An 18,165-nucleotide genomic window follows, 5' to 3' on the forward strand; every position below is an offset into this window, starting at 1 on the left:
GTCTGCATCTCCCTTCAGCATTGCAAGTTCTCGCTTTGCATGCAACCCTGATCACTCTTACCAAGATTAGCTTGCTGGAATATATTCAGTATGTGACTATCCTTTAAACACTTTATAGATAAATCTGAAGAACTCAGTTTGTTAACTTGAGCATCTTGCTAGAACCACGTGACTGCTATAAACTTTTATATGACCTACAGTCATACAGAGATGTACATCTTCCACGTCAAATTTCCATTTGCTAGGAAACCTGCTCAGTCTGGACCTTTTACGTCACGGACAGTGGGCTGCTGGCAGAATGCTTTCTACAAGGTCTTTTTCCATTTTTGATCTGGGCCAAGTGGAAATTATATCGGGTTAGAAGGCTTTCAGACTGAATAGATATTTTTTCACATGCTGAGACAAGAGGCAATTCTGTGTATGCTTGAATGATTGACTACATTAACACTTCGGAGATTTGAACTGCATTGTTACTGTGCATCACACTACTAGGAACCCAGGCTGAGGAAATGGTCTTTTACCTATAGGTAGGATTCACTCATGCCCTAAGAAAGTGTTTCACCCAATGTTCATCTCAGAGAGGTAAGAAAGAGAGAAGGAAAGCATCACCTATTGAATCAACAGTAATTATCCAGCTACTGGTAATTCCTGCTGTCATCACTCTGAATAAGGAAGCAATTTGATTTTCTCATGTAGAAAGATACGACAGGCTTCCAAAAGAAGGCACTATGGTTGAAGTCTCACAGAATCTCTGCAGACAATAACATGACTCTTCCACATCAAACGCTGGGGAAGATGCCCTCAGTATGCAAAACCTCTAGATTTACATGTCTGTGTTAAAGGACACTCAAATACCCCTATGAGGAAAACAGAATGAGCGAATGAGCAGTCACAGGCTACCTGTAAAATTATCTATGGAGACTGGAAATGTCAAAACACAGTATCCCACATGGTGCTTGTTTACTAGGTAATAGTAGGATATTGAGATTCTGATTGGTGCTCTGACAAGAGAAAAAGACAGAGATATGCTGAATAACTGCTGGGAGAGGACTGGGGGACTGCAGAGGGTAGAAAGCGCCAACATTGATTCCCTCTTGTGTATAGTATCTTCAGGAAGGTAGACCCTAAAATGAACCATCCCAAGAATGTCCCACTTCCATCTCAGAGGGTTGATTCTTCCAGAAACAAGAGGCAATTTAGGCAATTTGGACTAGGAGCAAAATGGGATCCACATTATTGACACCAGAAATACTCAAAATCTGTAGCTGGGCAGGATCAGTAAGAACACTGGGCTTCCCCAGCACAGAGAAAAAGACTAGAGGCAGCTAAGACAGACCACCATGGAGCAGCCCCAGACTTCTCTTCAAAGAGTCACTTCTTTAAAATGGAAGGTATCACCTTCCCTCTTTTACACATCTCTTTGGCAAGGCAACTCATGCAACTGCAGGGTTTCCTTCCTGACACATATCCAGACAACACGAGAGCAAAAAATGGAAAAGCATTTCATCTCTCATACCAGCTCAGGGGAATCTCATTATCTTGCTTGGCGTGGCTGGTACAGTGACGTAACTGTTTTCTGTGTTATTTTTCATCTGCTGTCTTAGAAATTACACTTTGGTTTTAGACTGATGGATATTTCATTGCAAGAAAGAAAGTAATTTAGAACCGGAGATCTGAAACCAAATGCTGATGGTGCCATTCAGGTCAAACTTTGGGACCAAACCCTGCCCAGCAGAGTCACAGCTCTGCCTCGCTGTTATCTCCCCACAGCCTATGCCTGCCCAAGCCCTATCCTGGCTCTGACAGTGTCTGCCTGCTCTTTAAGCATGCAACATCAGAATTGCAGGGCACAGAGGAAAAGAACCAAAAAACCCACATCATTCATGCTTTACCAAATTACTAATCTAAGGGTTTTTTAAATTTTTCTCCTCTAGTATTTTCCAAATTCACCTGAGGCAAATGAAAAATAGATACTCCTTATTGGTCTCCAAATTATCTTATTTTGAATTAATACAGGATGCAGAAACAAGATGATTGACTCATAATTATTTCTTAATGGGATGAAAACCAGGGGATTTCTCAAAGTATAAGTCAAGGTTCAGAAAATTCCTTCCCTGAACACTTCTATTAAGAATAAATTATTTCTCTTCCTACTTACGAGGACAATTCATTTTGCAGCCCAAACTAGCAGAACTTTTAATTCACTGGATAGCAGTCCATGCTTTTACAGTTAAAGAACACATTTTGTTTCTTCCCTTTTAGCCAACATTGATGAATTGCAAAAATCACCTTGTTATCTGTGTTAATCTGCTCTCACATAAAATTACAATTCAGACATCTACGACATTCTCTAGATAAAAAGCTTCTGCAATTCAGGATGTTGTCTGTCCCTCTCAAAAGTCAGAGAACATGGTGTTCTCATTCAGTCTAAGTGTCATGGATGATTCAGATTCAGTTCTGATTAGAGCTTATGGATTGGAAGCTGTAGATAAGGACTAAGAGATGGAGCTTTACTATATGCAGAGTTTGGGTGGGCACAGCTCTGTTAAATAACTTAGCAGAAGTCTGACAGTGAGCGAGGAACACCTGTAGTCCAGAGGAACCCCCATAACAACAGTTTTCTACTCCAATTGTTTGGCAAGTTTCACCTAAAGCTGAACTACTCCATGCAAATACCCAAAGCGGTGACTTTTTGTTGTTCTACCCATAACTGCTGCATTAAAGGGTATAAATTTCATCATACTAGCACTCCTTGCTTTAATTTGCACAGGATTAGTTTGTTTTTTCTTCTTAAACTCTCAGATTTTATGGGGCTTTAATGAGTAACTAAAAAGGATCCAGACTTGTTAAGCCTCTGACAGATGTTCTTTAATAATATCATCATTCTTGGTCTTTTCAGAGATTAGACAATTGGGATTATATTTTTGTGGTCTGGTGTGCAATCGTTATTAGAATTTAACTATTTCATTAGCCTGTCTTACGAAGATGCTGTGTTGATGGCTGCTATTCCAACTTCATTGTTGTTGATTATGTTTTTCATTTTTACAAGCATAGCCACGCTGTGTGTATCCAGTATATCACCTGTGTTTACTTTTTAGAGAGATAACAAGGCTTACCAAACCGTGTCATTCTGAAGATGAAATGGTGCCACCCAGTAGGTTTTAATTGCTGTATACACTTTGATAGTGTAATGCCTTTACTTTGGATATATCAACTATCTTCACCTCTTCTTCCTTTACACTAGCATACTGTTGTCTGTTCAGAAATAGGAATAATATCCTTTTCTGATAGCACGAGCATCACATTCAGTTGTATCTCACAAAAATATGCCTATAAGTTTGGAGAGGAAGTGTGGCAGACACACGGGATAAGACAAACATGATAAAGCCAAGTATACCAAGGTGGCAAAGATTAAAAGACATGTAGCTAGATATCCTACTCTAATATTTTTACCAGAATCCTAAATTTCTTTTCCCAAGAAAAAAACCCAATGGTTTTGGGATCACTTTAAGAAAATGAACACAGTGTAAATATCTATTGTTTTTCCTTCCTGGCAGAGCAGCCAAACATTCTGGCCACACTTACAGTATCTCATGTAAATCACACAGCCAAAAAAATGGGACAGAAAATTGATCCTTGAGCTTCAGCCAAAAAGCACACTTCAGATAACAGCACCAGCTACCTATGTGTTGACTTTATCGGCGCCTACAACTAAGAGTATTATAGAATATTTGCACGTAACTTATTTGTAGCCAGTAGAGTAAGGATACTTACTAGAAAAATGTTCTATAATGCTATTACCTTCATTAGCCCAAGTTGCTTACCTGTCTCCCCAGATTCCTCGGTAATTGCCTGGTAAAGCTCCCTTTCTGGAAGCATCGTTGCACTAACAGCACAAACCTCTCACAGATTTCCTTCTCAAGAGTCCCACTGCTTTTTTCATTCTTTCTGAAGAGTGAAAAAAATTTCTCTAATGACATTTAAGAGAAGTATTTTTGAAAAATTATTCTGCCTTTACATATTTACTTTAATAAAGTTAAAAGAACCATAAATTTTTGATTACATACAAATATGGCTCATTTAGCATATTTTTGTTTTACTAGTAAACTGGGGTGCATGGGGGGGGGGGGGCACTACATTTATTTACTTACTTACTTAAGCTCAGTACTAACTCTCTAACCTGTTCTTGCAGTAATTGCAGCTGACTCCAAGCTATTGCTTATAAGGTTCACCAGGAGGATACTTCCTATGCCAGAATCCAATCAGGTTTTCTCATTAGTCAAAGTCCTTGAGAGCTGAGTGTTTCCCGTTCCCTAATCACATCTCTGAATGCTGCATTAGGAAATGTTTTTTGCCAGCTTTAACCACTTCTCCTTTTGAATTGGACCAAAAACGTTATATTTAACGATGTATTTTTTACAGGACTTAAAATCCATTTAATGGAAAGGGAATGATTTGACTATTTCTCTTTCAATTTTTCTCTCTTCTCCATGTTGTGTGAGGTGGTCATATAGCTGCGTCTTTACCTACCTCAGTCGGCAGCACTTTTTTGTCCACTTAAGTGCTATCTTTTTCCTATTTCCATATTTTGCTGCTATCTTTTATTTTCTTTCCTCTCTCCTCCCCAGGTTTCTTCAATAGAGATAAGGGAGAAGAGAGTCAAAGCTCAGCGTAAGGCTATGTCTGCATTTACAAGTTATGCAACACAACAGGAACATACCCATAGAGGGAAACAATTCTTGCTGGGGAGGTGACATCCAAACTATACAAATTTCAAGAGTTTTACTTCAGAGGAACTCTAACCTGAATACCCATTAATGACTAGAGTACAGTAGGTGTAATTCTTGAATACACCTACCACTTAAATTTCATCGGAAAGGAAACCAGTCTGTGTGTTCAGAGATTACCCCATGATACAAAACACAGCATGGTAAAAGGAGAGATTATTGCTTTAAAAACAGACTCCTGAGCTAAGTTGTTCATGTAGACATACCCTAAGTCACTGAATCCAAAGTAATTCAAATCTTAAAGTTACAATTTTCATACAGTCAACTTCATCAAAAAGCACACTTAAAGGATGCTGGACCTCAGTTATTAAATAATAACAAAAAGCATTTATGCAGGAGACAAGAAACCTGAGTACAATTACAACTTCAACAGGAGGGACTTCAGTCAATACCTACTGCCACACAGAGTACATAATCACTGGCTAATGCAGTAAGAAGGAAAAAAGCATATTTGATCCCTTCTGTAGAAGATGAACCACTGTGAGGCCATAAATTCAAGGTTCAGAGGATGAAAACAAATGTAGACTAGAAGACAGTTCGGTCAGCTAGGAAGAAAAGCAAAAGGCTTGCATTTTGTTCCCACAATTGTTTGTGTATTTTAAATAGCCCAGTCACCAGCTAAAGGAAACAGAAACCATACTGTGAGGAAGCTTCAAACTCAGGTAAAGCATACAGTTCCCCATCCGACAGAAAGTAGTAAATTGTATATCAACCTTGAAGCAAACCTTGTACCTGAAGGACACTTATGCATGCCACTCAGAGACTTAAGACAGAATTGGGGAACCTTTGCACTATGCTTTTGGACCACAGCAGGGCAAGGCGGGTGTTCCAGGCATCCACCTCTCTCTCTGATTTCTGCAAACATGTTAGTGTTTGTGTTAAAAAATCTCAAGAATGCTACAATTCAGAAAGTAGGTATTTCTAGGGTTTTAAGGGTATTGGAAAATGAGTTATATAGACTGCTTCTTAGACCTAGACATCTAAATTTCACCTGTGTCCTACAGACAAAAAAAAAAAAGAGGTATTTTTGGCTTCTCCGCTGTGACATTTCTGGGGTGTTCTGCACTTGCTTAATTCAGCAACTTGCTCAGCTCAGTAGGGAAGTAGGGACTGAGTGATTAGTATCATCACTGCTGAAACATCATCCTTTACATTCTTCCCTCCTCCCTGTTTTTCTTACTTATGCTGAGAAGCCATCAGTTTCTCACATTCTTTGCTTTCAGCTTTCTTCACAGCTAAAAGGCCCTGTGACTCAAGAGAAGGCTTATAATGTCTGTCTCATTCTGAGTCCTAATGGTGAAAAGCAAATTGCAGAGAAGCTAGCAAACAAGAGAGGTCTTGATATTAGCTTCTAGTAATGGAGCTTATTAATTAGCAAGGATCCTTAAAAACATGAGGAAGTAAAATTTTTATGAATACTCTTTTTAATGGCAAATATTTTTCTTCAGGGTAAAATGCTGGACTGTGGCATTTCTTCACTGTATGAAATTAGAATTTCATACAGTAAAACAAACACAAATATGAACTTAGGAGGAATTCATTGTCAGGCGTATTTGAAAAGGATTGCAGGCACTCAGGGAATGTTTCTGTTTGTTGGTTTAAAAGGCTTTTTAATCTGCATCCAATTTCCTCCTAAATCTTAAAGCATTTCATCAGTCTTTTCACACAATGTAGAGTGTGATGCATGCCTTGCACATAATTTTACCCTGGCTCAGGCTTTGAACTAGCTGCTAGTGGTAATGGAATATGGGGCTGTCATGTGTTCTGCTAGTTCAAACTCGAACGAGGAGATGAGAGGCTGAAAATAGTTGCTCTTTTGACTCTCTGTGTTCTGTGTCACTTGCGTTTGAGTTTCTCCTTTAACATCAGAGAAAATCCTGTGAAGTATCACCATCTGCCCTGTCTTCATACTCTCCCCTGGACACCCACCGTTGGCTACCGTCAGAGACAAGATGCTGCACTGGATGGATCTGACAATGGCTGCTGTTCCGTTTTTTATGCTTTTCTGAAATTTTAGTAGATCATAACTACCTCACACTGCCACGGTCACCCTTAAATTATATCTTTCTTTGGTTGATCTCACTAGAAAGGCCAAATCCTGATATTCTTCCCACCATAAGCAATGCAATTGGTCTTGTTGCCTTCAATGAAAGTTGCATTAGGTTTTAACACAGAAAATTGTAGACTGAAGAGCCTGAAGTGTTTTCTCCTTCTCCAAGCTTATCTTTTAGATCAGATTCAGGTTTTTCAGAGTACGGTAATCTCCTTCTGTTTTCAACTACCCAAGAGGAACAGAAGAATACTGGTGCTGGTCATATGAGCAACAACTCCTTCTGTACCAACATCATTCCTGAGAGGCTGGCACAGAGATCAGCGTATAGCTTCTGTGTCAGCTGCACCACTGTAAGACATGGGCAGCCAAAAAACCCTGCAGGAATATATACCTTGTGTAAGAAGAAAACATCATTAACCGAACCTTATCCCTAGGTCTATATACAGAGATTATATTGCTATCAGTGAGACTTATACATAGAGATCCTAGGGCAGAATAAAACTACTAGATAGCATTTCACTGTAGAGCTGTAATTATTCACATTGTTTTTCTCAAAATAATTTTAGATTAACATACTGTAAAACTGGGTAGTGTGTAGGGTAAATTCTACTTTCCAGCTGGAACAATTCCAGACGAAGATGCTTCCTGACAAATATATAAGCTAGTTCTGCAGTCAATGAAACTATGACATGATGTTGAAATGTCAATCCAGAGTCTTTTGGACAGCATGCAGAAGAAATGCAATGGGTTATTTACTTGTGTTCAATATTCTTTTGTTACGGAGGTCATTTTGTATTTCTTTCCAATTAGAGGGAAAGGTTCACACAAAGTCCAATCTGTGTTTAAATTACATTATCTACATGTTCACTGGCTTTTTTTGCCATTTATGATGTTAACTGCAGGTGTCAAAGATCCAAGGCTCTGGCATTCATCATGAGTCAGCACGCAAGAGACTAGTTTCTGAACTCAGCTGTACAGTACAAATCCAAAGGCATACTATTACCTGTCTCAAAACCAAAACTTTCCCATAGTAAGGAATCAACCGCTTTTGTTCACCGGCCTTTGCCAAAATCTCTTAATCTGGCACGCAAAATGATCAGCTGGCAGAAAACAGAATAACTCCAGTGGTGTACACAAAATATCAGCTGGGCCTTAGGGCCAATCTTGGTCCTAATGAAGTTAATGGCAGAATTCCCACTGATTGCAATGAGACCTGACACAGAATGTGACAGCTGCATATAAACCAGAGCAGACTGGTAACAGCCTTTCAGCTCATTGTACTTCCTTGGAAACACACAGAGGCTTTCACAACTCCTTTTGTCCACTCCAGCAACTCAAAGGAGATTTAAAATTACCTCGAGGCTAATGCTGAGCAAACAAGATACAACTGATTTTTAGTTCTCTGCTGTATAAGAAAAATAAAAATGAAATGTTGTTTCAAGACTCTCTCTCAGATAAATATTTCATGATATTTCTAGACAACGGAAATTTAAAAAATTAATAGCCAAGCCAAAATCTGTTCAATTTAAAATGTTTTGCAATGCAGTTTAAAAATAAAGAAAATAATTCTGACCATTCAGCTAAACAAAAAAGTAATTTTGGATTTAAAATCTACTAAAATATCTTTTATAATGGCATGAGCTAACTGGAACAATGCTTATAAAAGCTGTTGAAACTTCATTTCCCCAAAAATAGTTGTGGTCAAAAAAATCCTAGCTCATTTTTTGAAGGTGTGACCTTTGGAGAGCGAGGCTGACAGAATGGGTCACAAGCTGCTGCTGGACTCCTTCCCAAAACAAGTGGCTTGTGGTGATCTAAAAACATCTCAAGGCAAAAGAAAAGTGGGTTTGCTAACCCTAGCTGACAGAATTGCTCCTCCTGTCATGCAGCTACTGTACCCTAAATGGAGGGGCAGTTCAGGACTTCTGGGACAAAAAAAAGATTGAAAATGGATTTGCCTTCAACCAGGCTTGTTCAGTGCTTACCCCTCTATTGCACTTGCATAGAGCAATGTTCAGAATTTCCTCCTTGTCCTTTGATTTTTCTGCCAGCAAAGTACTTTAGTACTGCTGTACTGAGTCCCACCACTCTGTAGGGTTACCTAATTATGCCTATGAAAAATGCATTTCACCTTCTTTTCCTACTGTATCTTTGCCTTTATAGCCCATATCACAGGTGTTTATTCAGCGGGAGGAATAAGGGCAGGGTCTTCTATATTACTTTGAAGAGGGTAACACAAAGCTATCCTGTTTTTACTTGATTTAATTACCGATTCTATGAGGAAAGCTCTCACACGGGTTCTATTACTGTTATTTTGCTTCAGTTGCTACTTGGGGCCACTGTACTGTCTGTCTTGGATATGCCTCCAGGCAGTTTTGTCCTGCTGAGATCTTTTTTTGACACCCTGAGAACTACTGATGAATTTTCATACCCCTGCGGCAATGCAACCTGTCTCCTTGGCAGCTAAAAATGACGCTCCACCGGTTGGACTGCTCTCCGGTATGGTTCATGTATTCTTTTCTTGGCACATAATTTTCAACAGGTGTAACCATGCTCTAAGAGGCCCATGGTAGCAGCCTGTACTACAGTAATTGCTTAAAGAAGCTGCTCTTTTAGAAGAAATGACGCTTGCATTGTCATGCAGGCTGCTGATCATTGCCTGGCACCTCTGCCCTCAAGGCAAGAGTCCAAACAACTTGTGAGAAGGCACTTTGCCATCTCAGCAGATGGACACGAGCCTAAGCAGCTTAGGGACTCTGTCTGCATATCAAGCATAGGCATCGAGGGCATGATTCCTAGCCAAGAATGCTGCAACTGCTGTTTATCTTCTGCTTACCAACCAAGAGTTGTTTATCTTCTGCTTATCAACCAAGAGTTCAGGGAATATGTCATTGCTAATTAAGACCTGGGCTGGAGTCAGTTTCAAAAGTACGAAATATGACTGTAAAAAACAAGTGTCTGTCTGGCTTGAATCGAGCAGCAAGTCCTAAGAAGGGCCAAGGGAGTTATCAGGATGAAATCTGCACTGGGGCCGACCAAAATCTGGGAAATGATATCTCAAAATGTTGCCATTTCATCAGATTCAAGAAAAGAGTAAGGGAAGGGTGAAAGGGGAAATCACTGTTAACATATGGGTGCATTTGTATTTACTCAAAAGAAAAAGTAAAACTTGGCATAATAAAGGTATGTAGTTGAAATGGGAAAAAATTTAGGCCCAATATGAAAAAATATCCTGACTGTAAATTGCATGGATTTACAGAAGAATCTCAGAAAGGAAGGCTTAGAGGCATTTTCGTTTGGCAATTGAAACTTTCTTGAAAAAAAAAGAAAAAACTTCTTCAAAATAAGTTGACAATACTGTATTCACTGTGAGAAAACCCAGATGACGTAAGGGATCTTTTCCTCTCTCAGTTCCATGAGTCAGATAAGATTACGTTACCTGAGGTACAGTGATACTACAGGTCCTACAACGCCTTTGAGAGCCTGAACTAGAATTAAGTGGTTCAGAGGCCTTGTCCGCATAGAGAAAAGAAATGAAGCAGAGGATCAGGCAATATATTATTTAAACCATGACATTATATGCTTTTGCTCATTGGAGACAACTGCAATATCAGATGACAGGATCATGGACATGCTGAAAATATATTAGAAATATGTTAAAACTGGATTTTGATCTTGCCATTGTTATCTGAGTTTCAGGCCAAATATTCATGAAGTATCATACAATCTGGCCCCCCCTTTACAATTTTAGTATCAAAACCAGTTAGTAATTAGGGTAAGAAAAGAGGTCAGGCATTTGCTTTTCTGATAAAAAAGAAATTATAAATAGATAGAAGGAAAGCAAGTGAATAAAAAGAGGTATAAAATAAGAAGTGAAAGAGATTCACTGCATGATACTTTACTGAATACTTGAAATACAGCACCCTAAAAGGAAAAGCTGGCCCAAAAGTTAAAAAGCCTGACACAAAAAAATCATGAACCAAGCACAGCAGATTTCAGAGCTGATGTTCTCTCATTCAGATCATTATCCACACACTATGAGTAATAGGACCGAGTATTTAACATTATTTTCCTTCATGTATTTTTATTTACACCCATGAAGCTATCTTCATCAAGCCAAGTTTGAAAGACATTATGCCTGTATGGAAACTAGGATACAAGAAACTCAAATGTTCTTCAATCTTTACAAACACATATATTCAGACAAAAAAGTTTGTATATATTATATATTTCTTTTACCATGCACTAATACTAAGAAGTTAGAAATGTCTTGCTTCCTTTCCCACTGTTCTTCGTCTTTCCTGACCTCCAATATAAGAGGAAGAGCCAAACTAACACAAGAAGAGCCAAACTGGAGCCAAACTGAAAAACAAGCACAGCTCACACAAACAGATGCAGCATGTTCCAACACCCTTCTCTAATGATATAACTAGATAAATTATATCACTTCAGACTGTTCTCCAGCCCTATGCAAAAAGACAGATGGGATTTGATTGTCATCACCAAAATGTCTTTCCACGGTTCTACCAGCTTTCAAAAGCAGTTCAGTCCTGACAGCTACTTTCATTATCACTACGCTCCTATCTATATCAATATTTGAATTTATATATTTACACTTCTGCCAGAGGACCCTCATATATAAGAAGAAAATTTATGAGAAAATATTTTTGGTAGTATCATAAAAATGTTGCAAGGCCATCACATCCCCTTGCATTGTTTCATGTGATAATGCAAATATTTTGGGATACAAAGTAAATTAGAAGAAATCTGCAGTTTTGCCCCCATCTGTTACCGTGCACTTTTTCCTGCCATAACTATTTAAAGTCTAAATCAAAGCACAGTGAAGTTAGAATTTGCTCAATGAAATAACCTTTTCTTATTTATCACACTTCAAGTCATCCAGTTTTCATTTGAATATCCTGATGACCTACACAGTCACACGTGAATGTCAGTTGAACTATTCAACTCATTTTCTCAGACTGCTCATACCGCTTTGCAGTGCAGCCAGAGCCCCCCAACACACCAACAAAGTCAATTAAATGGATATTTTTTGCTTACTTACAAGACGTAGGTCAGCTATCAGGTTGAAGATGACGCGTTAGCCTTATCCTCTCTGCTAGCTGGCAGAATATCTAATTTTGGGAGGGCTAGTTTGGAAAAAATGTAGAAAAAGATTGCTCTCCATCACAAATCACAAGTATGGGGTACCATGACTGGGGTTTTGTAAGTCTGGAGGATGAGGACTGGGCAGCGCCTGAAGAGTTTTAGGGAAAAAAAAAGCCTGAACAAAGTAACCAGTGGTTGAACAGCAACCCGAGCTAGATAGCACACAGACAATGAAAATGTGTGCTACTAAAGTAGTGCTGGTTTCTTCTGGTTTATCTTTAGCTTTTTTCTCTTATTCCATAGTATCAAAGCCAAGGCTAACAAGGAGAGCAAGCACCTGCAAGTCAGGCATTCCACAGTCAAACCTGCACTTGCAAGTGCCCGGCTCTCTGAAAGGTCTCCAGATATCTGCCCGAGGTGCCACTGCTCCACAAGCAGTGCACAAGGAGGGTGAAGTTCCTCAAAATGGGCACCCAAAGATGCTTAAAATGCATATGTGGTACTAAAGCTAGACACTAGCATTATGGTCGTTCTAAAGGTAATTCAGTCCTTCTTGTCTCCAGTTTCTTGCTTTCTGTGTCTGCTCTCTCACAAATTCACACACTTCTGAGGCTTGCTCTATTCACTTCGTCCTCCATTTCACAAGCCCTCGTCTAGCATAACCATCCAGACCATCTATTTCTATCCCGCATGAAAATTCTTGCACGCTCAAGCTCCAGCCAAAGACGTCTTGCCCACCAGCTCTCATCTGGGACTCTTATTGCCTCCCTGGAGATCAAGAGAGCTAAACTCCTGCCAAACTTGCTCTAAAGAGGACTTGTAGGTCTCCCACCACTAACCTCAGGCCTTGTGTCCCTGTTTACAAAGAGATTTCTTGGAAAATTGCCTTTTTCTTGTGTAAACTGTTTTCTCGCAGTCAAGCTTCATTGCTACCTTACCTCACCGGGTAAGCAGAGATCTGCCAGCGGTGGTGGTGCAGCCAGTGCACAGCCAGGAGGGCTGGAGAGGGGCAGGAGAGACTGACCATCCTCACCTAGCTGCTGCCACAAGGACAGGGCACGCTGGAGTCTTGCGTCCTCCTCATGCCTTCTTCCTCCAGAATGATTAGCCCACAGTAATTAGTGTACACTTTTCATATGGTTACCAGTGAGGAAGACAGAGGAAAAAGGGAAAGGTAGAGTCAGTGATCTTTCCTTGGGCCTCCTCATGCTCCTGAGAGACGTATTTCAAGAATTTATTCTGTGTTGTGGGAGAAGGAGGGGGAGGAAGCACTTTTTGAAAGCAGCTGTTTTAGGAAACTCTAAGCACAAGGGTATGTTTGAAATGTGACCCTGACCTACTGGGTGCTTCACATTTTGCAGGAGAATGCTTTTATCTACTGCAGATCCACAGCTTTTAGCCCTTTCCTCAAAGAAGGGGTCTGTGACCTGTCTTTGAAATAGCTAAGCAGGGACTATTCTTTTCCTTTTAAAACACAGTTGAAAGGGGAGATGATGAAACAGCATTGAATAAAATATGAATCCTTGGAGCAGAACTCAAGCTATCCATCTATAATGTAGTGCCCTACCCATGAAGCTATGTTCGTACTCCTATTATCTTACTGGCCCAGTGAATCTTGAGTTCATTTCTATACAACAATCCAGATTCAACAGGATGGCTGAAGAGCACTGCCCACATATATACCCCATTAACCACAGACACCTAAACTAGGCAAGAAAATGGGGCATGTGGGTCTCAACTCTGTAAGACAGGAAAGAAAGGTGAATGTAACTCTTGCAATTACAGGCTACTACATATAAGGGAAACTGTAGGGAAAATAACATCTCCTACTGCATTTTGTCCAATCTTTCCAGTTCATAAGGCACTTAACTAGGTGGAATCCTTTTTGAGATTTAATCACAGGATTATCTAATTACTGGATCTTGAATGTGAAGCCCATCAAACCCAAGTTATGAATTCATTGTTACTTTAGCTTGGTATCTGGACAAGGCTGAGTAAATCTGAACTCTGAAGAGGGAAAAGACACATACTAAGTATAATCAGTTGCAGCTACCCTCTGAAAGCCAACAGCAGTCAAGGGGCCGCGTACAGATCCTGACAGACAGAAGGAAAAGCATGAGTTCATGGCATATTTAAGCTCACAAAAAAAAGACAGAACTGAAGAAGGGAAAATATAGAATAAAAATGTCATGAGCAGTAATACTTTTTAGGTTTCTTATTAAGTAAGTGTGGTCCAGCAAAGCAAGTAAAATCTGGAGTGTGGGTTCACTAGTTAATATGTTAAGTAAATTCTTGGTTCAAAATTCCACTGGGAACCATAGTCATTAGGCACTGTCACCTACTGTAGATGGTTATGAAGGATCTTAATAGAGGAAGAAGCTATTAAACATTTCATCTTAATAATACCTACCTGCTGTCTCATGGTCTACAAAAAGAGACACGAGAATTTTCCATAATAAATCTATCTCAGAGAAAATGAAGAACTGCTATTTGCTACAAATTTTTGGCTGAGTTTTTTTCCACTTGTCTTTTTTGCTATTTCACTCCATATGCTCTGGAAGCATTTGCTGCTGGAGAGGAAAAATATATTATTTACTGAACCAAACCAACAGTTCATGTAGTTTTATGCCCTGTCCTTGGTGGTGGTCAATATGAGTTACCCGACACAGAACAGGATGGAAGAGATACAATAAATTCTAACTAAAAATTCTGAATAGCAGGTGTAATAGGAAAATTCTGGCTTAAGCTCAGGATGAATATGCCCTAAAACATAATGATTTATAATCATTTAAATATTGTATGCCATTAATATTTGTCAGTTCTTTCCAATTTTAGTTCTGGTAGTTTGATAATACTGAGATCATTTCAACTCATATATTCCTAAACAATATTTCACTCCTGTACTGCATTCTCCTAGTTCACCAGCACACAAGTTAAACCAATTGAGAAACAGGCTGCTTTCCATCTGCTGTCAACAATTGTGATCTAATATGTTAATTATATTAAAACCCTATCTCTGAAGAGGTTTTTAATAAAGTGCTAGAGAACCATTACCACCAGTTTTTCCAGGCAAACTTATTTCGGCTCACAGTCTGGTCTAATATTCCAAACCACCCTAACTACAGTCGGCATTTGCAGAGCACGCCATTAGCTTTCTGTTTAACAGCTGTCTGTCTGTTTCGGTTTAGATTCCCAAACAGCTGCAAATCCCTCACGTTGCCTCCCTTCTTCTTGACTGCTCTGCTCAGATAAATTTCCCCATGACCACCACCTCTGTTACGGTTCCTAAACCAGAAATGAAGCATGGATTTGTAACATAAGCAGTAGGTCTTCATACTGGTTAACCCAACACAGGCAGTCACACAAATGTTTTTTGCATCCTGTTCAACATTAGTGTGTGGGACAGTTCCATTCTTCTGGAACTGTGAAAAATCAGTGGCCTTGATTAGGTAATTTGTCAAATAGGTTTTGATGAGATGCGTGGCTGGAAGGATATTTGACTCATTCTGCATCTGTGCTCTCCAGCAGAACCAGCTCATCACCTTAGCTCCTATATTTCAGCAGAAAGAGCAGAATGAAATGTCGTGAGGCTGTACTGGATTATACGTGAGGTTTCTTGACCTAATCTACTTTCATTTTTCCTACTTTTTTTCTCCCCCTAGTGCAGTATGCTTCAATACACCTAACATCTGACTTTCATAACTATTTTGAAAATTATAAATACCTCTTCTTTGAAGTACTATGAAAAGTCATTGCACCACAAGCCTTACAAAGAGATGTTGAAAAAAATCTTTCGTTAAAAGTGCATTAGGTGCTAAATGAATCTACAAAACCATACTCAGAGACCCATATATTGCCCATATGGGGAATAAGATACATTAAGTTTGTGGCTAGCAATCTGTTATTTAAATGGAACATTAATGTAATAGAAAGTATCTGCTTGTATCAGCAAGACTACCATCATAAACTTTACAGGGTAGTCTGTTGCTGTTAATAGCATTTCACAGGCATCACCACAGACAGCACAGAAAACATATCCACCGTATATATATACATATAGCAATACCCAATGGATAGTCCTTTCTCTTCAATGAATTTAATGCAAAATTAGAGAGGGCATTACTTAAAAAGGTCAGCACTTGAATTTGATTCTGGATTTCAGATCCCCAAAATACAAGGGCGGGGTACCAATCTGATCCAGATATTCCATTTTATCTACAAAAAATTGAGAACTCACCAACACTGAAATCTGGCACAAAGTATATAAGGAAGGACGAAATGTTCTCAGGCATGGAGTGTGGTTTCTCCCCCTTATGCTAATGACATGGAACTGAAGTTAAACTTAATGGATTAAGATGTGTAAATTCAATTGAAGTTTCCGAGCCAAATCCTTAACTGCTGTAACTCAGATATAGTTCAGACTTAAATAACACCAACCTAACAATATGAACTACCAGGGAGTAAAAACAATCACAGTAAGAAGGAAGAAATTACTTAACTATGTCATTTCACTGATTAAATAAAATATCAGGTATCAGTAATTTTAGCAATAGCAAGGCTTCAAGTAGCAGTTAGCAAGATGCTTCTGAAAAAAAATATATTTGTTATTCTCTTGGTGTCTGAAATAACTGACAACTTTTTGTCTTGATGTTTTCATCTTCTACCACTGCAATACCCAACCAGAAAAATATGTGATGTCTTTTGGGCTTCATTTAGACTTCATCAAGGAATGGTGGATAAGGGCTTTTCTGACCACCCTGAGGTTGGAATTCCTTTCTATTTTCCTGTTTCCATAGTCCAGTACAAGTCTGTGGACACTTCACACTTAAAACCCACTGTGATTCATAACAGAGACATTCCCTTCTTTTCTCACCGATAGGACCTACACAATATGTTCTGAGCACGTTCAGCCCAATGAAAGAGAGGAGAGGAACTCTCCATAAAGTCATTAGAATATTTATTTAGGTACTGCACAATCCAGATCAAAAAAGCTTCATCACATAATAAAGCTAGGGCCTATCAAGCCTCCCAGCAGGACAGTATCCCACTGGAAACCACAAGACAAGTTCTTCTCAGTGTTTCCTTGTGAAGCTTTTCTTCTTTGCATAGAAAAATTAAAAATATTTGTCATTAGTTTGAGACAGATTCTTGGAATTCACATGGGGTAAAAGCAAAATGAATTAAACTCCTCGTGGAAATTAACATTTGTTTCTTAGAAGTAGAGAGAAGTTGGGGAGGGCCATGAGAGACAGGGAGCTCCCCAAAGCCACCAACATCTGGGCCATCCCCTCTGCTGGCCTTCCCCATCACCTAGCCGTTTTGCTATTTCTGCATGCTGACTTTTATAAATCCATTTTTAGGTAAATACTAGATCCAAGGACGGGGTGACAGAATTTATAAACTTATCTCTGGGCTGTGAACTCATCTAGCCCTCTGGGTATGAAAAGTTAGGAATTATGTAGGTTAGTACTGCAGCAACAGAAATCCCCTTGAGAATCTACCCTCAATGTCTCAGTTCTGCATTGTCTGAAGAATGGCATGGGTCAGGTTATTCTACAGAACAAAACATAATAAAAACAATAATTTTTTTTGCCATCTAAATCACCACCGCCTGAGACAAGAAGCAAATTGTAATCTCTAATTGCAGGTTGTCAGAAGCAAGTATTTTTCCCAGTTCAGTATAATGGAGAACAGTAGTGACAAACTGATCTCACATCTAAAAACATGACTTACTGTCTCCTTTTTGTGACTTTGAAAAGGCTGAAAAGCCTTTGTCTTATTACTAGGGCATACATTTTTAGAAGTACAAAACACATATTTGTCCATAATATTTCTGGATTAGATTTCAGGACAGCCATAAGTCTACATTAGACAATGCCTTGGCAAGCAGCTAAGGGTCAATTGTACAAAATGCTTCCGAGTAGCAGATTATGCTGCAAATTTTTTTAAAGGCTGAAATCAGATCTAATCTAATCAAAAACAACTCAGCTGAACTTCCTGGAGGAAAGGAGAGTCAGATGGACCGCTTACATGACATCTTCACTTTTTTCTAGGATTTTCAGAAATATGGATGTAACGTAGAAATGCTCACACTCCAAAGCCACTGAGTGCTTGGAAAAGCCATTTATAGTAAAATCTTAAGCAGCACTTTGATGACTTAGGAACCTAGATTCCTTCTTTGAAAGTGAGGTAGGAACTGACAAGCTTAACTCTTCTAAA

This window comes from Nipponia nippon, unplaced genomic scaffold (assembly GCF_047370975.1).
Source record: "Nipponia nippon isolate SJK-2023a ecotype South Korea unplaced genomic scaffold, ASM4737097v1 scaffold_10, whole genome shotgun sequence".
NCBI lineage: Eukaryota > Metazoa > Chordata > Aves > Pelecaniformes > Threskiornithidae > Nipponia > Nipponia nippon.